This window comes from Typopeltis vanoorti, chromosome 8, assembly GCF_054136105.1.
Source record: "Typopeltis vanoorti isolate ZY-2024b chromosome 8, IOZ_Tvanoo_1.0, whole genome shotgun sequence".
In the NCBI taxonomy this organism is placed as follows: Eukaryota; Metazoa; Arthropoda; class Arachnida; order Uropygi; family Thelyphonidae; genus Typopeltis; species Typopeltis vanoorti.
In genome coordinates this window covers 109,634,414-109,657,033 of record NC_143556.1, presented here as the reverse complement: position 1 = coordinate 109,657,033, position 22,620 = coordinate 109,634,414, and the positions used below count along the sequence as shown (strand labels likewise).

General features: G+C 34.3%; 1 long non-coding RNA gene across 1 annotated transcript in view; it reads left to right on the top strand.

Moving 5' to 3' along the window:
- LOC150104277 (uncharacterized) overlaps positions 1-22,620 on the top strand; it is a 62,592-nt gene that overhangs the window by 15,785 nt on the left and 24,187 nt on the right. The window contains exon 2 of the long non-coding RNA XR_016548728.1: positions 1,569-1,879. This is a non-coding gene — a long non-coding RNA (uncharacterized LOC150104277). The remainder of the gene's footprint in view (positions 1-1,568; positions 1,880-22,620) is intronic.

Below are 22,620 nucleotides of genomic sequence, written 5' to 3'. Positions count from 1 at the left end.
TGCAATAAAATAGAATAAACAATAACCACTGACTTACAGACTCACTATTTTGTACCTTTTGTTGTTCGAATGCAGTATATTTGTTTGTTCATCGATTGTATTGTAGCTCTTAATTCAGACGTAGTTATCCCTATATCGGAACCTGTGTTCTCAACCTACGCACTGCCAGATAATTTTCAGCATCCCACTATTAGGTTTCTGAGATAGTTTCTTGGGAAGAGATAGAAGTCAGAGGTAACCATTGTAAACGTTAAATCTGGGGAACAGGATGGATGTTCCAACAATTCATAGTGCAGATCCTTAATTTTCCCATTGCCAAAACACCTTTGTGGGCAGGTGCATTGTCCTGATGAAAGATATTTTTTTCTTCTGCAAAACCGGTTTTTTCTCACGAATTTTTTCCTTTACTCTGGTTAAAAGATTGAATAATATTCTCCGGTTATCGGTTTACCCTTTTCAAGATAATTAATAAACAAAATGCCTTTAGCATCCCAGAACACCGATGCCATGACCTTTCCTGCTGATGGAACCGACTTTGTCTTCTTTGACGCTGAACAACCGGCCTCTGTCCACTCTTGTGACTGCCGTCTGAATTCTGGTGTGTAATGGTGAATCCAAGTCTCGTCCATAGTAATAAATCGACGCACAAAATAAGTTTTATTCTTGTTAAAACGCACCAAGCACTGTTCAGAGATTTTCATGCGAGTGCGTTTTTGATCTGCTGTGAGCAAGTGCGGCACCCATCTTACGCAAAGCTTTTTCATTTGCAATTCTTCTTGCAAAATATATCCTACATGTTATTTTGAAATGCCTATAGTCTCAGCAATTTCACGCACTTTGACTTGCTGGTCATAGAATATCATATCGTGCACTTGATCAATGATTTCTGGTGTTGTTACACTTTTTGGTCGCCCTTCACGTGGGTGATCTTTAAACGTGGTACGGCCACGTTTAAACTCGACAGTCCATTTATTAATTGTCGAAAACGAAGGAGAAGAGTGCCCATAAACTTTAATGAATTTCAAAGGAATTTCGTTTGGCGTTAAACCTTCTTTTACAAAGAATTTTATAACCGCGCGATACTCAATTTTATCCATTTCAAGGAATACAGACGACACGTTTGCTTCAGACAGCTGTATAAAACAAACTACTTGATAGAATGACTTATAATTTCACATGGATGGTTACGACAGATGTACCAACTTAGAAAAAAATTATAGTGTTGTCATCTATGGTCGGGGCCGAGAACTTTTCAGACCACCCTCGTATGCATCATTTTACCTGAAAAAAATTTTGAATGCTTCATTCAAAAGTAATTTTATTCCTTAAGCTATTAGCTACTGCACACGAAATTTAAGATAAATCCATATAGATTTAATCCGTACGAATTTTCCTAAAATCCGACGTTCGTAATATCTCTTATGTCAAATAAGTTTGTCGATTAAACTTATTGTAGTGCCTTAAATAGACCACCTAAGAAATTCTAAGTTATTGAATAAATGTGGTAAATTATCGTGTATCACACTAGAATTTATTTAATAATTGGCATTCCTTTTCTGTTGTAACAGGCCATTGCATTCAATGCAGCATATCGTACTGCTTTTGTTATATCGCCGAGTTCCGCTTGTTTGTTAATACAGACTGAAAGAAGAATATCATGATGTAAGCTCAAAATACGATGAGACAAGCAAAACAATTTGTAAGACTGCTCGTAAAACAGGCGACAGACTGACACTGTCTGCAGATGTCATCCCAGTGAAAGACGATGCTATTTTATGTTGTATAATTTAGATTTGAAATTAGGGTGCCTGGAATGTCAAAAGCCACTCAACTGTTGGAAAAGAAAGTTACTGTCTGTGTTAGGCCGCCTCCTGTCAAGGTGAGTTTCAGAAAAATTGGTTAAAATAGAATTACATGAGTGTTTCTTTTATTTCACAGTTTGCGACGGATTTTCTGATTTTTACCATTCATACTCATGTCATACTTATAAAAGAATTTCTTCAGATAGCATTCTAAACCTAAAGTTTAAATTCTAATACCTTTACTTTTATATAAATAAAGTGTAGTCACGCTTTTTCTTTCTGAACTTTTTTAAAGAAAGAGATTTCGTGTTAATTTTAAGCATAATTCAAAACTATAATAAATTTAGTTTATTCCTTTATCCAGGTGTAAGAATATAAAGTTTGCACCTGAAGTACAGTAATCCCTCGATTAATGCGCCGCGATTAGTGCGTAATTTTTTTTCGATATCAAATTCGATTAGTGCTCCTCCAAAATTCGATTAGTGCGCCTATATACATCTTAAAAATAAACGTTACAGTTTATCTATACATTTTTATGGCTGACTATTTTAAAAAATAGTTAGTTTCACTCACCAGAATGAAATTATTTAGTTACCGATTTAAAACATTTTACGAAGTTATTTTTAATGGGCATACTACACTACTTCCATGTACACTATGTATACTATGTTCCAAATTTTTACCGCCAAAATTTATGTCATCTGCTGTAGTACGCCCACAGATTCGAGACTCTTCGACACTTCTGCGAATGTCACAAAAAAGAAGAATCCATTCCGATAATAGGGTAATCAATACGTCTTCTGGGATGAGTTGTTTATTATTACACGTCGGAAAATTAACTTCTCTTTTATGATCATTGTAGTTTTTAAAGTGGTAACTATTTTGTCTGTAAAGCACGTGATTTCCCGTGTTGGCGTCCAATTCGTACGTCCTTCATTTCTTTCTCCCCTTCAATGATAACGTCCAAGAGTTAATTAAATCTCATTCTGAAGATTTGAGTGATTCTGACTTGCTAAATTTGGATGCACAGCGGGAAGATCCCGAAGAATATGAAGAAAATTGAACCACTGATAGTCAGCCAAAAGAGATTTCACAGAAACAAGTTGAAAATATTTTTCGTACAATCGAAGTTTTTAAGCAGTAATGCTTAGAGACTGACCCTGATGAAGAGAAAAGCAGTAAAATTTACAGAAGATTAGAAGATGCAATAGGGTCATACCGTCGGTTGTATGAAAAAAAGAAACAAAATGCTCGCCAAACCACGTTAGCTCAATTCTTTGTTAAGAAGTGGCATAATAAATTTATATTTTGAATATGTTTTATTGTCTTTCAGCTTCATGGTTTTCCTTTAACTAGACCCTGAGACATACCCTAATGCTTTTATAAAAAAATTAAGGGTCAAAAAAGAAATCTGAGGAATGAATTATACATTTTCCCATAGGTTATTATATTCGATTAGTGCGTTTTCGATTAATGCGCCTGTTTTAAAGAACGCATTAGGCGCACTAATCGAGGGATTGCTGTATCTTCAGGACTGAGGCAACTCGTGGTAAAGGTGGCCCAAGCTCTCATCACTCCTTGTCTTAGTATCTCCCATAATGCAAACCACATCTCCCTAACGACATGTATAATACTATGCATTAAGGGAAGGGCCACTACCCAGACCAGTTTCGACCTTTATTGAGTTCTTGTCAGTGGGAGCCAGGCGCTGAGGTGGTGAATTACTCTGGATTTAGAGAAAGATGTTGGAAGTTTTTTCACTTGGTTAGACTATAATAAATTTAGTTTAATCCTTTATCCAAGTGTAAGTAAACAAAGTTTACATCTGAAGTATCTTCAGGACTGATATACTTGGATAAAGTGTATACACTTGGATAAAGGATTAAAGTAAATTTATTATAGTCTATCCAAGTGAAAAAAACTTCCAAATTTTTTTTTAATCCAGAGTAATTTAATAATAAAGTGAGACACCTTCTGGCAACTTGTATAGGTAAATATGACTTCTACATTGATTCCACGTTGCTATCACCACTTCTGGGTGTGGCTCCCACTGACGAGTCCTCAATAATTGTCGAAACCGGTCTGGGTAGTGGTCTTTCCCTTAATACATAGCATTATACGTCCGTAAGGAGATGTGCTTTGCATTATGGGAGATACTAAGACAAGGAGTAATGAGAGTTGGTTCACCTTTACCACGAGTTGCCTCACAATCCAGTCCTCGACTTGCACTATGGATTCCGTTTCGACGATGCTATCATTAGCTGAAGAAGTAGGGAAAAAATCAATTTTTTTAGTGTTGCACGGTGGTCAGCATTCATTTTAGAAATTATGGACTTTGCAAAAGAGTATTGATATCGGACCTTTTCACCTAAACGCTGTTCTCATCGCACTAGCACCGACTAAAGTAACGTATCAAACGTTTCCGGTGAAATCCCTGATCAGTATTTTGAGGGCTCTTAAAGAAATACAGCTCTGTTACGTGAAAAATACGTACACTGTCAGAAGCCACCATAAAGCCTGAATTTACGCACATCAGGAGTTTCCGGTCTGCGCGGTTAGCCTAGTGGCTATGTGCTTCTCAACCATATGCCTGGGGAAAGGAGTGCCATAGGTTCGATTCCCATCGACGACGCGAGGAGCTTAAGGATCTTCCTTAGCCATAGCCAAGTTAGCCGGTCTTGGTCCTGGACAGCAGGGTTTTTTCAGCAGTTTATCTGGGGGTTTTCATCCCGCAAGCAGGCAAACCGGTCTCGTGAACACCCACGGATTACCGTCAGGAATACTGACCCAACCATAGGTCTAATTCGTCAACTATGCAGGTTCTGGAGCCCGGATAAAATTTGGGGGGACTTAGATGCCGTCCCTCCCAGTAAAGGGGAATCACGGCCGTGTACCATCACATGGAAAGGAAGGAGTTTCCGAAGACAAGCACTAATGCATTTCCCACACAGTGATGCAATAAACAACTTGCGGAACATCGTCAAACAACACTTTCTACTTATCCGTCGAGTCACCATGCTTCTACTGCCATGAAGAGGGTTACATTAGGAAGAATTGTTCCTATACTTCTACTGAAACAGACACTCAAGTCCAGAGAATAGTCACTAGAAACAGACATACAGAACAAGGCAAGTTGTTCATGAAAATTTTCCAAATATGGAAGAAAGCTATATATATATATATATATATATATATATATATATATATATATATATAGTGTATTCACCATCAATTCGACCTATTAATTAAATATAAAGAACATATATTTATATTTCTTTATTTAAATAATATAAAGCGTAGCGAATATCATCTATATTATTATTGTTATTATTTATACTGGTACTCTATGGAGTACAAAAAATTCATCAAGGGAGACTCACTCTATTCATTAACACAATACCTATTACCTTCCTGATTTACGCTCACGCGTAGACCCACACTTTACCGTGCAGACATTCGAAACCGAAAATCCCACGGAATAGGTCGTTCAATCCTCATTCTACGAATGTCCTATGTCTGTAGATGCGTGTGGGGCTAGTTTGTCTGTTCAGAGGGGCGAAAAACCCGAGTTTCCGGGTGAAAAACCTCTACCTCCGTATGAGACTGGCTAACTCACCTTTAGTTGAAAGAGACCAGATAAAGGTTCCTCAGGCCTTGGACGGGAATCGAACCCAGGTTTTTCCGCCAAAGGGCTTCGTCTATACTGACTGAGTTACGGAGGCTCATGCATATCATACAATTCCTTAAACTGATTTACTGTCAGAGCGCTCACAACTACCTCTGACAATCTATTCTACTTATTCACCATTCTCCAAGTAAAGAACCTAGTCTACACATTCTTACTAACTACACTCTTAGACAACTTATAAGTTGTCTAAGAGTGTGGTTAGTAAGAGTGACTCCTTGTTTCCTCTAGTCTCCATCTATTGAAATATTTCTTTTGTGTCAATCTTATAGAATACCTTTAGTAATTTATAAGTTTCTATCATATCTCTTATCCTTCCCCTGTCAGATAAACTCTGTAACCTACACAGTTTCAATCTATCATCATTGGTAACATTCCAGAGACCTATCACCAGCTTGGTCACTCGTCTCTGAATTCGCCACCTCCCTGTTCCCAAGAAATGCTGGTGACAAAATCTATGTACGGTATTCAACATGTGACCGAACCATAGCCTTATAAAGAGCTATAATAATCTCCATACTTTTACTTATTAATGTGTTCTTCAATATCTAAGTAATTCTCTGAGTTATTTTGCCAACTGTTGCAATATGTCCTCTGAATTTCTAATCTCTATCACCCCAGATACCTAGTCGTATTATTTTCTTTAAACTAGTACCATCAATATGATAGAAGTATGCAATATTTTCACCCCGAAGTTACATTTTACAACATTAAATTGACAACCATTGTCCTTTGTCCAAGCAGCCAATTTATTGAAATCATTCTGTAAGATATTTTTATCACCTTTATCAACTACTATTGCTCTCCCCGATTTTGTATCATCGGTGAACAACTGAATATCCCCTCAAATCTTCCGCTATATCAATAATGTACAAATTAAAGAGCAGTTGTCCTAGCACCGAGCACTGGGACACTCTAGAAAGTCGGCCTCATTCGCCTTGATTCCACTCAATCATATACCACCCTCTTATATCTGTCTATCAGCCACCCATAAGTAGCTAATCGTCTGCTATACTTAAAGCCAAAAGCAAAGCCGAAGCATCTATTCGTTGATTAGCTCTTGAGCAGAAAATGTTCTTCTCTAGTCTGTTTATCTCTGATAGAGTAAATCGATGATGTGGGCAGTGTATGTCACTACGGTAAAGTATTAAAAGAACTAAGCTAGGTGTGAAGATCACATCAAAATGCTGACCAAAGCAGAAGATAGAAACAAGTAGTATAGGGTCAAAAACCTAGGATGATGGACACATTAAATATTCATAGAAACTATATCAAATGTAGCCTGAATAATCAGCTGTATTTGACCAGTAACAAATGAAAGAAAAAATGGAAATCATGTTTTTGGGAATTCGTAGTTCAACATTCGCTCCTTAAATAGCCTGCTTTGGCAGCCCAGTTGATGAAATCCACTACACGTTTACTTCGATCTGACGTTAAATTTCCATAGGACTGCATGTTATAAAACACTTCTATAAAAAAAAAAGCTTTTATAGCTTAATGAGTTTATCTTCAACAAAACCAAAAGCATGCATTGATAAAATAATAATACACAAATATTTTCCCATTGGTATAAAGGAATGAAAATACATATCTGATGTATAAAAAACCTGCAGAATCAAATTCAAAGTATAATAAGCGCCTAGTTCACGGAGAAAAGAAAACTGAAACAGGAATTGAATAATCTTATGAAATATTACTGAAAACAGTATAAATATCACCAAATGAGATGAATTAGAATAATTGTAAATATCAAAGATTCAATCAAATTGAAAACTGAAATGGAATAAGATTACTTCAATTTTTTACAGATAATGAATTTGGAAGAAATGACTTAGGAAAAGAAGAATCCAGTCCTCAACTTACATTGGGGATTCCGTTTCGACGATGCTGAATAAGGAGGAAAAAGTCATTTCTTTCAGTTGCACGATGATCAGCATTCATTTTGCAAAATATGGAATTTACAACCGTGTTATAAATAACTATTTTAATTTTCCCGACGTTTCGACCTTCATATGAAGGTCACCATCTGGAGTACATACAAATATACATATACAAATATAATTATGGTGAAGCTGGACTTTCTGATCATGCCCTGAACACTTTACATAGAATTGACTGGAAAAGCACCAGTTGTATATATCACACCAAAACATGGTATGAATGCAAATTTAAGAAAGCCTGTGAGATTGTTATCGACCACCCCAATCTGAACAATAATGATGGTTTAAAAATCCCAAGCATATCGAAAGCACATATTCTACCCATGGAACCTTTCTCCCTAAGAGTTAACTATAAACAGGACTGTAGTAATCCAGAATCCTCAATCTAATATAACAATTGTCATTAAAAATAGGACATCATTGTTACTGTAAGAAAACTATCTGTATGAAAAATGTTTCTCTCATGTTATCTTAAATAGAATTTAGCTTTGATGTAGTTTCTAAATAATTAATTAATTTTGAATTTTATCAGTTTTTTTTTTTTTTTTTCACTAGAGGTTATGCCAGTAGAATAACCGGCAATCTAATCATTGTTTCTTTAGCTTACTGTGTGAAATGTAACTCAGCTTGTCCTCGTATATTTGTGTATACTCCAGACGATGACCTTCAAATGAAGGTTGAAACGTCGGGAAAATTAAAATAGCTATTTATAACACTGTTGTAAAGTCCATAATTTCTAAAATGAAAGAAGAAGAAAAAAAGAACAAAAAGATCTAAGTCGGAAATTACTATATGAATCATTAGGATATGTTAAGAGCATGCTTAAATGTTATAGTATGGAGTGAAGTGACAACAAATGGTATGAATGATGTCCGGAAGAAGCTGCTAATAATACATATTCATACATTTACAGGTTTCGAAAAAAAAATCCTTACAAGAATTGGAGACAAGAAAATGTAGCTAACGGCATTATCATGTCTCCAATCAATCATTATCTTGTAATCAATCTCTTGAGCTGGAGGCAGACAGGTGTTTTATTTTATATTATTTTATCTGGCTCCCACCCGATGAAAGGTTTATTTATTTACCTATAGTACATTCATACTCCTTGAGTAGTCTAAGGATTTTTTTAAACCATTAATGTAGCTTTGTTGATTTTGTATATATATATATATATATTTCATTTTTTTTTTTTTAACCTGCTTCGGAAACCCTGCTCTAGGGACACCAGGCCGCACGGGCTGTGGTCTCACATTGGGCGACGAAATTCACTTCCCATCTAAAGACGATCACAAACCTACATGCGCAAGGTGAGATTCGAACCAGGCAACAGGTTGCTGGACGAACAGGTGAGATCACCTTGGCCAATCTCACCTTCACCACTAGCCAACTAGACCGGCAGTAGAGCAGTCAGTGCAAGCTGTAGAATAAAAGCTCTCAAATGAAGATCTTATAGAGCTAGAAGCACAAAATGTTTCAGAAGAACAAGAACAAGAAGAAGGAAAAAAAGAACAAAAAGAAGAAGAAGAAGAAGGAAAGAAAATGAACAAAAAGAAGAAGGAAAGAGAAAAATTGAACAAGAAGAAGAAGCTGCCAAGCCTACGAAAACATTTACAGTGAAAAATAATTTGACAGAGCCACCCTCGTTAATAAGGCAATTCAGTTGTTTGAAGAAATGGACGGAGCAAGAATAATTCTTCAAAGCCGTTGCTGATTAATGTGGATGATTCATTGGAGGAGTAGGGGAGGATAGGTCATCAAAAAATGTCTCGAATTCAGTAATTGCAACAAATCAGTCCGGTAGTGGTTAGCCATATGTACACAAGCAACCGAATCACCTTAATTGTTTCAATATCAACATGTTTTTTTTTTTTTTTTTAGGATCAGGGTTTTCTTCTCTTCTGCAATTTTTTGTTCTTCTAGTTCTGTAAGTTTTGTTTGATAGATCCTCTTTCACAGCGCCGCCACTTACAGCTCAACTTCATTGTCAACTTCCGACTCTTTAGCTATCAATACTATCTTGTAATCGATCTCTAGTGAGGCTTTGTGTTTGTGAAGTGACGCCAGAGTATGACTGGCGTTTGGAAGAAATTACTGAAAATGCATGTTCACACATTCACAGACATTTTGCTCCATACTTGCTTTGGACAATGCAAAATATCATCTCTCTCTCTCTCTCTCTCTTTACACACACACACACACACACTGAATTAGAAACTTTTATGTAGATGCACGTAAGCGTCACACGCAGCGTATATGCACAAATACCTAGAACGTGCATCGCACGTGTTCTAGGCAATTATTTAAGAATGACAGGAGGAATCTTTATATTGATTTTTTCAATTGAAGGTGAGTTAGCCGATCTCATACGAGTTACAATTTTTTACCCGGAAACTCGGTTTTTCATCCCACATATGTACAGACAAACCGGCCCTTCAGAACACGCAATTTACAGACAAAAATTACTAGTGGTGGTGGTGGTGGTGGATGGCAGTAGATGGAATTGATGTAGGTGATGATGGTAGTACGGGTTCAGTGTAGTGGTGGAGACGAAGAGCTGCAGAGTGGATGTCCTATCTCGGTGAGTCTTCGGACTCCTTGGAGGGCTCACGAAATAAATAAATATTAAATAATGTTACTGGGCAGTAATCGTCAATAAATATGATCATAATGGGAAAAACAAAGGATATTTTGGAGTTCGATAGAGGGTTTATTATGGGTACCCATCTGGTTGGAACCACGATTTTGAAAACCGCAGAGCTGACCGGTTCTCAAAAGGTGAGATATCCCGGGTGTTTAATCAGTGGAAATATAACCTATATTGCCCATTCATTAACCCACATAACCCATTAACACAACTATGCTTAAGGAATTGAAGAGGATCGGTACTGGCAGTGCTAAAGGAGGGTCCAACACGGTGTTAATTAAAAGTTTATAATTCAGTGGCCGGTGTGTGTGTGTGTGTGTATGTGTGTGTGTGTGTGTGTGTGTGTGTGTGTGTGTGTGTGTGTGTGTGTGTGTGTGTGTGTGTGTGTGTGTGTGTGTGTGTGTGTGTGTGTGTGTGTGTGTGTGTGTGTGTGTGTGTGTGTGTTCATTATATACATATATAATGAATAATTCAATGTGAGAAGAAGAGAAAAATGGTCACTGACGATTTTTCTTTGAATTTTACAAAACAAAATAAGAAACAAATGTCACTAACAACACAAATGAATGGATAAAAATAAAATATTAAAATGAAACGAGCATATTAATAGAATGGATTGAGAAAGAATAAGAATATTAACAAGCAGTTGGAAGCCCCAGAAATATCACTTAACAGACTGGAGAAAATAGACAATCTACGTTGAAATATTGAAACTTTTCTCTTTAAGCTTAACCATCTTAAACTTAAAGTGAAAGGAAGAAGAAGAAAAGAAGAATTAATCTTATCAGTAGAAGACGCATTTTCGTTGTCTTTCGGATTTCGCTGAGGTGGAACTCTGTAAATTGCCTTGGGAATGCCAGTTTCCTTTTTCACTAAAAAAAGAGAGAAAGAAATGTCTTCTTCAGGATATATTTGATAGACTTTAACATGTTTGATGGTACTCTGAATTTCAAACGGAGTATTGCCGCATTGCATTCATGCCATGTTTCATTTGATAGAAATGATTAGTAAAGACACCAGACCACAGATGTTGTTGTCATGCGCACGGGATTCTTCACATTGTTTAATTAAGTATTCTCTTCTTCCATTTCTTTGTCTTGTCTTAAATCTTTCTTTGAATCCATCAGACATCATGTACTGCGGTAACTGATTTTTCACCAGAACGTGATGAGTTTAAAGCTAATTCATATCTTGATGAAATAATTTAAAAAGTTATAAAACATTCATTCACGGTTTAATAGTGTTTTTTCTGTATTTAATGTTAAATGCATTTTTAAGATGTCAGTTTTCACATAAAGTACTTTCTTCACACACCTTGTAGATGAATTCATCCTGACTGCAGAACAATCCTCCATAAACCTTTTTTTTTTTTAAAAATAATTGAAAACACATAAATTGTATATAATCAAATTAAACGTTTAATGCCTGATTTGGGCAAATCTCAGGTTAATTTGTTGTTAACCTTGTTCTTATAAAGTTAACAACAAATATTTCAGTACTCGTTCTCAATTTTCTCAATTTTTTTTCCACGTGGGACTCCCTTCCACCAAATAAACCTGTAGAACATCAATTCCGTGGATAAGCTTAGGCTTTTACGTCATATGGAAAACCCTGTTATAAAATTCAATAATGGAACTTTTTTCAAACCAAATCAGACCTTCAAATAAACCGCAGTGGTTCCCACTCGTCGACGAAATTCATCTGCCATGTAAAAGTAGTCACGAACATCTAGAGATTCGAATTCACATTCGTTGGAGAGCAGATACGCTAACCACTCAGTCGACTAGGGAAGGAAATTTTGAACTCACTTGAAAATATGATTATAGATGTTCGTAAATCAACTGTCAATCAGCTTTTGGCGATCAACGATGCTGGATGGGATAAATGTCGCCAATACAGTTGCGTTATTTGGTATAAAAGTTTAATATAGTTTGATAGGAATTATATATGAGAAAACTAGGGTACAGTATATTATGTTTATCAAAGAGGAGACTTCAGCATATCATGCCTATTAACTGCATGCCAGCTTACTTGTTTTGAGGTTTGATGAACGCGAGTTTCTGGTGTGTGCGGGGGGAATTCCTGCTACTTATCAGACTAGGTAACTCAAATTCACTAGAGAAGGCTTTACTACGAGAAACGGTTCAAAGGTTCATTGCATATTATACGGAATTCGAACCCACGTCTATCCAGTTGAACGGAAAATGTTGTATAATCTAACTGCCTTGGTAAAAGACAGTGGAGTTTAATTTACAATTATCAATTATTTCTAGTAATGCAATGTTAGATTTAATGTAAATAGTATTACATTAATAATCATAGATTACCCAGATAAAGAAAATATATATAAGTTGAATTTTACGATGATAGAACTTTTCCAGGCTACTGAGTGATATATAGAAGGATTCAAATATTTTGAATAAATATTTATTTAAATTGACTTAAATATATTCAGGAATACGGAAATCATCAAGACAATTCCGTAAGCATCTTAAATTTTAATATAATTTATAAAGTCTAAGATATTTACTTCCCCATTAAATTCTCTTCAATGTCCCCCTTAAACTTCCTTCTACTTTCCTATAAAATTCTTTTCTTTATTGAAATAATCCTCATTGATTCACTTTGCTCTAGTTTGACAACTTATAATTGTTTCGGGAATAGCAAATCTCTTAAAACTCAAGTGCTGTCAATGAGAATTTTAAATTTTCGGTATCCTTGTGGATAATCAAGAATTCTGCGCGAGCGTGATATTCTGTTAGACTAAACATAGTTAATAGTTTCTTCTAAACTAATTACTGGATAATGATCCAATCTTCATGGTTTATGATGGAAAGGGGAAGATAGGAAGGGGCTAGATAAGCAGCTTCTGAAAAGGTATTATTTGCTGCAGACATATTTGATGGAGTTGCGTTATTATGACTTCAGTAAAGATCTTCTTTCACGAAATTAGCAGTTCAATTATAAATCTGAAATAAAGGAAATTCAGTTAATAGAAAATTCTGGATATGGAATAAATAGATAATTATTAAAACGGATAGTGCCTCCGTTGCACAATCGATTTAGACGAAGCCCTTTGATTAGAAAGACCTGGGTTTGATACCCATCTATGACGTGGTGAACAGCTTTATCTAGTCTCTTTCGGCTAAAGGTGAGTTAGCAGGTTTCATACAGAGGTAGAGAATTTTTTACCCGGAAACTCGGGTTTTCCGTCCTGCAGAACAGGCAAACTGGCCCATGAACACACATGGATTTACAGTATAAAACTATATATTGATCTATTTCCTCATTAGGAGGGTGCTGAACTCCCCTAAAGTATGGGGGAGAAAGGGGGAACCCCATACGAATAAATAAATTAATTAACTGAAAGGTCGACTTGTAAATAATTAATTTTAGCTAGGAGATTATTTTTTTAAATTCCAGCGTCTACATGTTTTTTTTGTTCCAGAAGCTTCGACATGAAATTAGGTCGTAAAAGCAGTATTTACTGTATAGGTTTAAAAGTTTCAAAAGAAAAGTAGGATATTACGACTACCGGATGCGTGTAAAGAAGAGGAAATTAAAAAGTTTGGAAACAGTTAACTATTACATACCTTTTGTTTAGCAGGTGTCTCAAGTTTGTTGCTCGCTGGTGATCTTAAAAATTCTTGAAATATACTAAAGGTTTCTGCATTGTTTTTAGATAATTGACTTGTGCGTCGGTCTTTTATTTTTGAACAAAACATGTCTCATGATAATAATGGAATGAAATGAGTGTTTGATCTTTTTTGCGAGCTGTGTAATAGATTTAATCAGAATTGTTAAATTAAAGGGTACAGGAAATTTGTTCTCGTACTTAAAATTGCTCTACTCAGTCACTAGGATTAAAGAGAAAAAGAACAAACAAGAAGGAAATGGAAGAAATTCCAATTATTTCTGATCCTGTTACAAAAGATTCATTGTGATTTTAAAGAGCATAATAAATGCATTTCCTAAGAGATCACATGGGATTCGAGAATGTTTGTTGCATGAGGAAGTAATGATACCCGCTATCAGAGAATTCTCATTTAAAGATTTATTATAGAATTAAAAAAATTCTAGTCCTGAATAGAGAAAGAAACTTTGCTCATTAAATGTGGAACTTCACTGTGTGATAGCAGAGAGAGAGAGAGAGAGAGCGAGAGAGAGACGTTATTTTTAAACTTGGGAATCTTACGGATGTGCTTATTGAATGTGAAGATAACAGTTTCGTCTCCGATTATTTTGGAGTTGGTTTATTCTGTATGAACTGGTCGCTCAAAACACAGTTTCTTCTGAGGCTTCTTCACAAAGAAATCAGCCTTATAATTCAAGAACTTTCATACGCAGGGCATCTGATAAAAGGAAAACAATATGTATTTTTTGTTTGATAAATGCGAAGCATTTTTTTTTCATTCGATAAATTCAATAGGCTTGACTACATCTTTGGGAAAGTTCGAATTAATAATTCACATAGCAAATGATAGATGAGGATATCTTTACATTTACAGGTTTATATTTTAAAATTGACAATCTGTTTTTATTTTTATTTTTAGCGCACAAAAAAATAAAAGCTTTTTGAACGTGTATCGCATTACTCTTTAGAATTCTGAAGAATGTACCTTAATAAGAATTACCTATATATATATAGGTAATTCTTACATATTGTTGTTTTATGGAATGTGTGTTTTATGGAAAAGGAAGCCTGAGGATTCAGAGCAAAAATCTGCCATCTCACCTATGACACTAACTAAATCACGAGTAAGTGAATGAGTTTAATGAGAGTACAAAGAGCATGTGTAGCTTTTCGAGTTTTACTACATAAGCGTTTCCAAAAAATATGGACTTTTTTCACTATTGAGAATATACATATTTTTCTTTTTATTTCAATGATAATATAATTTTATCATACCATCGCTTTTTTTGGCCATGTCACACCCATACCCTAATTTTGGTAGCCTGCTTTTGTACATTCGATTTAGATGTTCCATTTTTGTTATATATTACCCATGTAATAATTAACTGATTTTATATTCAGAGATTGTAAAATTTCTTCATTCGCTATAAGGTCACACTTGGTATGTCTAGCTATTTTTCTGAGAGGTTTCGTATCTACTGTTTGAATTCTTTTTTTATCTTTCTTTATTTTTATGGTCCGCGTTTGGCTCCATATAATGGACTTAAATAAATGGACTTAAACAGGACATTACATTGTCTGATTCTAGTATGTTTTTGTTCAAAAACATACTCGGTATGTATGCTTTTGTTTTATTAAACCATTTATTTTGCAGAATTTGCTATTGTCTATAGACTTTTACCTTTGATATTTTCATATTATAGAGTTTTGAGAATTCATTTAATGATTTTACTGACTTTCGTATATGGTCTTCTGATGTAACTAATACAAGTTGGTTCATCTGCAAATAATCATATCTTTCTTTATTTGTCGTTCGGTTTTATTTGAATGGCAAATAAAACTAGTTTTTTTATGTCATTTTTTTGTAATTTTAATATAAGTTTAAAATTATGATCTGAAATTTAATATACATCATTATAATATATATTAAAAAGATTGGATCCATTCCTGCTATACTCGTATGATGTGTCTTTCCATTCTGATATTTGTTCTAATTTGACTGTTATTTTATTTTCTGTTTATATTTGTTGAATAGATTGTAACACTTTGTTTCTATATTTGCATAATGAATAATTTTTTTTCATTAGTCATTAATTTTATCAAAGGTTTTTACATAATCAATTTTTTTTTTCACGTGCTTCTTCATGTGTTTCTTTATTGAACTCTTTTCTCTTTTTTATTATTGATTTTAGAATAAAAATCGACTCTATACAAGATCACCTTTTCGGAATCCATTTTCCCCCCTCCCCTCTTAGTAATTTGACCTCTTCGCTATTGTTTAGTTTCTCTTTTATTATCCCGCATATTTTTGTACCCGATATTTAGTACGCCAAATTACTTATAGGTATTGTGGTCATATTTATTTCCTTTCTTATGAATTGGTATAGTCAGAGTCTTTTTTTTTTCTTTTTCTTTTTTCAAGAGTTAGAAGTTTTCCAGAAATCTAATCTTATTGAAGAATTTCAGGAGTCTTTCATTAAACTTTTACCTGTATTGTTTGTATAGTTCCATATTTATATTGTCTTCTCCTGGTGTTTTTTTAATTTTTCGTTTTAATAATTGTATTTTTATTTCTGTTTTTGTAATATTTTCTGTTAGGTAATTCTGTTTTATAAAATTTTACATCTTTATTGACTAAACATACATACATAGACACAATAATAAGACTTTTAATAAGTAAATATTTAGTCCTAAGTATCATAGGACATCTTCAGTACAGTTAATTCAAACAATACTAGGAATTACATATAGTTAGGGCGCATGCTTACAATGGAATCCCTCTATGCGGGCAGTAGCGTGTTATAGAATTAAATTCAAATATATATGAAAAAAAGATTACATTACAATTTAGGATGACAATTTTCCAGACTTTAGGGATAGTAAGAACGTCATTACGGTTCAAATTAGGTCTGTGACGTAGGGCTTCAGCACTTTCTTTATATAAACGTTCATATTTATATGAAGATCTATGTAGAAGTTTGGTTTTCTTCCAATGGATCCTATGGTTTGGGGTTTTCAATTTCGTGTTGTGCGAGGCCAGCTTTCTGCGGTTTGATGAGATGGATATGGTCTTGATGTTCTGAAATGCGTTTGTTAATGTATCTACCTGTCTGTCAATCGTAGGACAATTTACAGGAGCACTGGAGCTCGTACACATCAGGTAGCATAAGAGGTGAGAGTTTGTCTTTAGGAGAAGGTAACCAATTGTGGATTTAGTTGATTGGTTTGTAGGTAGCCAATTTATATTTCTTCATCATTTTCGAAAGATGTTCGTTATTTTTTCAGATATATTTTAATTTAATTCTATAACACGCTACTGCACGCATAGAGAGATTCCATTGTAAGCATTCGCCCTAACTGTATGTAATTCATAGTATTGTTTGAATTAACTGTACTGAAGATGTCCTGTGATACTTAAGATGAAATATTTACTTATTAAAAATCTTATTACCGTGGTTACGTGTGTGTGTTTAGTTATGAATGCTCCACAAGTTTTATTATACAACAAATTACTTCTTTATTATTATCACCCCAGAGATTTTTAAAATAAATTACCCATTTTCTAAGTCTGTTATTTGTATTTTTGCATTTCTCTTATTTCTTTCTTCATATATTTTATAAATTTTTAGTCGTGGCTTTGATATACCCTTTCGAGTTCTATTACAAAAATGTTCCATTGCTTTTATGATTATGATTTTTTTTCTTTTTTCTTGCTTCTAAGATCAGCATTATTTCTTTTAATATAGATATCTGCTGATATTGTCTTGGAATTTAATTCTTTTAGTTTTTTATATTATATTTTCTATTTCTCTGTTCCAGTTGAGCAATCCGCTTTTTCCTATTTCATTTACTTTTTATGTATAAGATTTCTGCCGCTGCTTTTGTCAGGATTTGTTTCAGATTTTCGCATTCCTCTGGCAGGTCACCTGAATTTTGTGTAGTTTTTTGCTACTTCATTAGTGATATTTTGATATTGTTGCCTAGTGTGGAATCATGTAATGAAAAAATTTTCCAACTTTTTATTGGCATTTGCCATTTTATATGTTTTTAGCCATTTTGGTTTAAATTGGATTTTTACCATTACCATATAATGATCAGAGTTTTATTGAAAATCTCGATGTATTCTTACATCCAGGATTAATTCAGCTAGCTTGAAATTTTCGTTAATGAAATCAATACCTGATTTGTATCTTCTGACTGATTTATATTTGTATTTCTTCATGTTCCAATACTGAGTTCTTTATTCTCATATTATTATAAATGATAAAATCGCTTAGGTATCTTCGCCAAATCTCCCTATGTTTTTTTGTTTGTTTGTTTGTGTATTTGTTTTCTATTCTGTCATTTTAAACTCCTGCCATTAGTAAATAGTCTGTTTTATTTGTTTTATCTACGATCCTCTCTAATTCTTAGTAAAAAGTGTTAGCTTCTTCTTCTTTCCCCTTTGCCGATGATTAAGCACATTATGGTTGTGTGGTCTATTATTGTTTTGAGTCAAATTTCTATTAATCTTTTCATTCCAATAGTTATAAAATATTTTTGTGTATCATAATAGCAGTCTATGTGCTTTCCTTTTTTTTACTACAATACAGTTATCTGTTTGTTTGCACTTGTTGGTTTAATTTAGCACTTCATCATGTTTATCTTCTTTGTGTGCAATGCTTCTTATATTCCATGTTTCAATTTTCATTGTGTTCTTTCTTACAAGTTTGTTTACATTTTCCTGAGTCATAGTATTTTCTCTGATAATCTCCGACTTTTCTTTGGCGGAGACTTGAAAGTATATCAAGTCTCCCAGAATAGTTTACTATTCTGCCTCTGAACAGGTTAGTCCGATAGTAGGGTTGCTACATCTGTCATCTCTCGAGAGGCACTTCTAACAGCATTTCTTCTCTTAGAAGTGTTAGGGTTACACTGTCCATACTTGGTCGCCAGTGCCTCATTGGTACTTTTAGGACAGGGTGGACCATGGTAAGGTTCTCATTTCAATGCAGAAGCTATATATTGCGCTTCACCATCCCTTTTCACTTCATATACATTTTTCCAAACGAATTATTTAAAATTCTAAAATACTTTAAATTATTTCAAAAGATTTTTCTTTTCATCATTTTATACTTTGTGAATTAGAGAGAGAGAGAGAGAGTATAATATCTGTGCTCAAATGGTTCTTGCCGTGATATTAATTAAACTTCATAAAACGAATGGAATTAATGTTAGGATTATTAGGTAAACTACCCCGGAAGTTTATCAGTAGTGGAATAAAGATTGGTGGTAGGCTTTAGAGTAAAATGAGATTTGCAGACTACATAGCGTTAATAGGAAAATGAAATATAAATACAAGATTCACTTGGAGGGATGAATATATTTCTAAATGAAGAATGCAACTTGAAAATCAACAAGAAAACAATATAATCAGGGTAATGAAATTATAAATATCTCACTACAAGGAGAAAGTTTATTAAAAGTAAATGACTTTCTTCTTCTTCTTCATGTAGCTTCCATGATATTTTATCTTCAAGCCATGTCCTTCGTTTTTTGCCTCTTGATCCTTTTCCCATAATTTTTCCTTCTAAAACTGTTAGTATCCTCTGTCCTGCTGACATCTCAGTACATATCCTGCCGATCTCATCTTTCTCTGGATCATTTCCTGTAATAAAGATCTCCGTGTTCTCATTCTCTGTAGGACATCTGTATTTGTCACATGTTCTGTCCATGGGAGTTTCAGAGCTATCCTATAGCACCACATTTCAAAGGCCATTATCTGTTGCCTTACTCTCTTCTTGAATATTCAGGTTTCATTTCCATATGTGAAAATTGGCCACACTAATGTTCTTATCAATCTTTTCTTTGTCTCGATACTCACAGAACTTTTGAGCAGATCTTTGTTTTTCCAGAATACATCTTTAGCTATAGCTGTTCTTATTTTTATTTCTTTATCTTGCTTTCCATCTGCAGTAAAATAGGTACCTAAATATTTGTATTCTGTTGTATGTTCAATTTTCGTATTGTTTATGAATATTTCTGGCTCGGATCTGCTTTCTTTTGAGATTTTCATAAATTTGGTCTTTTTTGTATTTATATCTAATCCAAATTCTTTACCTTTTTCAATTAGTAACTGCAGTAATTTGATTAATTTGTTTCTGTTTTCTGCTATTAGAATGGTATCATCAGCTCAGCATATCTAAGATTGTTGTATTTTCTACCATTGATACTAATTCCTATTTTTTGTTTTCAATCTTTTTCATCACTGTCTCACTATAGATATTAAATAGATTTGGTGAACGGATACAACCTTTTCTAACTCCTCGTTTTACTTTCACTACAGAAGTCTCGTTGTTAAACAGATGCATTTTCTGTTTGGTGTAAATCATTTTTATAAACTTAAGTACATGATCTTCTATGTCTAATTTATCTAATATATTGAGCAATTTATTATGTTTTACCCGGTCAAAAGCCTTCTGAAAGTCTATGAAGCATATGTAAATGTTCCCATTTCTTTCAAGTGATCTTTCTATTAGTATTTGTAGTTTCAGGATAGCATTAATGGTTCCCATTCCTCTTCTGAAACCTTTCTGTTGTTCACCCGATTCACCGTTTATGGCTCTTTCAATTTGTTTGTTAAAGAAGGTTAAAATAATTTTAAATGCATGGGATATTAGGCTCACAATGCTGTAATCCTCACAATTTTGCGCATTATGTTTCTTTTGAATTGGTGTGCAGATAGATGTTGTAAAAACTTCAGGTAATTGAATTGTTTTATAGATGTCTTGAATGGATTTCACTAAATAGTTGTTATTATTGCCAGTCGAAGCTTTCAGCAGCTCAGCCGGAATATTATCACATCCAGGGGATTTATTATAGGAAGATTCGTGATTGCGTGTTCTACCTCCTTTCTTGTGGGTAGAGTGGAGTCTGTTGTTGCGTTTAACTTAAGGTGTCGTGAATCATCTAACATATCACCGTTATTATCATCATAGAGATCTGATAAGTACTCCACCCATCTTCCATTTATCTTTTCCTTAGCAAAGAGTATGTTTCCATCTTTGTCTTTGATGTTATTTGACTGTGTGCGTTTTGCTTTTTCATTAAGTTCTTTCAATTTCAGGAATGCTTCTCTGGTTTTGTTCCTATTTTGTAATTCTTCTATCTTAGTGCACTGCCTATTTATCCAGTTTCTTTCAATCTTTTACATAACTGTTTGATGCTTTTATCCAATGTTTTATATCTTAACCTTTCTTCTTCATTTACTCTTCTTTTACATGTTCTTCTTTCATCAATAAGGCTGATTACCTCTTGAGTTATCCATGGTTTTTTCTTTCTTTCTTCTTCTTTATTGATGTGGTTTTTAGCAGATGTTATGCTAGCTGGTTGTAGTCTATTCTACTGAGAGGGTTCATTTTCGTTTTGCAACTGTGCAGACAGCAGTTCTGAAATATTTTCATTGAATTTTGATTTTATTATTGGATTTTGCACCATTTGCAGATCCCATTTTAGGCGTTGATTTCTTTTAAATTTTATCGTTTTCAGGCATTCATCTTCATTAAGACCAGTCTATGATTAGATCCACAGTCAGCACTTGGCATCCCCCTTTGAGTTCCATATTCCATTGAAGTAACGTTTGCTGACTACAATATAGCCTAATTGATTTTTGTATCTATCTTCCATCCGGACTTTCCCATGTGTAACGTGCTATTGGTTTTTGCTCAAAATAAGTGTTAGTTATGATGAGACTGTGCTTGTTACAAATATCAATCAGCTTTTGTCCTCTCTCATTCCTAATTCCTAATCCAAATCGACTCAAGTGTGTAGATGTTCTCTCTGATTCAACTTTTGCATTCCAGTCACCCATAGCACAAATAACTCGATCTTTCTTGCCTCCAGCTTCCTTTATAACAGCCTTCTATTTCATCATACATGATATCTATTTCTGCTTCCTCATTATGGTCTGTAGGAGCATATACTTGAATGATCAACATATCTCTAGGTTTAGATTTCACTAGAATTGCCATTACTCTATCTGATTTTTTGATTATATGGATAATGTTTTTATTAGTTTTCTTCTCTACAATACACGCTACACTTCTTCTTGATATTTTACCACCTGACGTATATATTTTATATATCTTGCCATTTGGAAGTTTCGACTCAAAATCTGGTGATCATTTCCAAAAAGTTTCACTTATTCCTAGTATACTAATATTCAATCTCTCCATCTCTCTTGTCACATTAGCCAATTTCCCGCATTTATTCAATCCTCTTACATTCCAAGTAGCAATATTCAAGCAATTCCTGCGTTGAGTTTCTTTATAGCAGTCATGGACTGACGATACCGTAGGGCCTGCTATACCACCCTGGCACCACCGTTCCGGGCATATTGAGTCTACCCGGGCTTTAGTTCTTTTCTGTGTAGACATGATGCTTTACACAGCAGCAAGTTTTACGGAATGGGCCGCCAGAACCATCCAACCTCCAATAAAAGACTTTACTTACATAGAAAGTCTGATAACATCAGAAATAGAAGAGACGTGAGAATACGAATAGCGTAAGCAAAAAGGCATTTAATAAGAAAAGAACAAACATGAAATCCACAGATATGGTATTAGCGACGAATGCTGAAGATCACATGGACTCAAATGAAGTATTAAGAAAAACAGAAGGGGAAAAAGCGAAATACTCCATGCATTAAAAAAAGGAGAAATACTCTGATAGGATACCTAGACTGGACAAAAAAATTTCTTGAAGGAATGTGGAGGGAATACTTGGGAGGAGTAGCAAAGAATCCAGTCATGAGTAACATCGAAAATGGATGAACTTACCAAACAGTTAAATTAACTGAACAAAACAAAGAACCATTATCAACATCCCATGTTACTTACTACCCATTAGATTGAGGAAAGAAGAGGAAGAAGAAG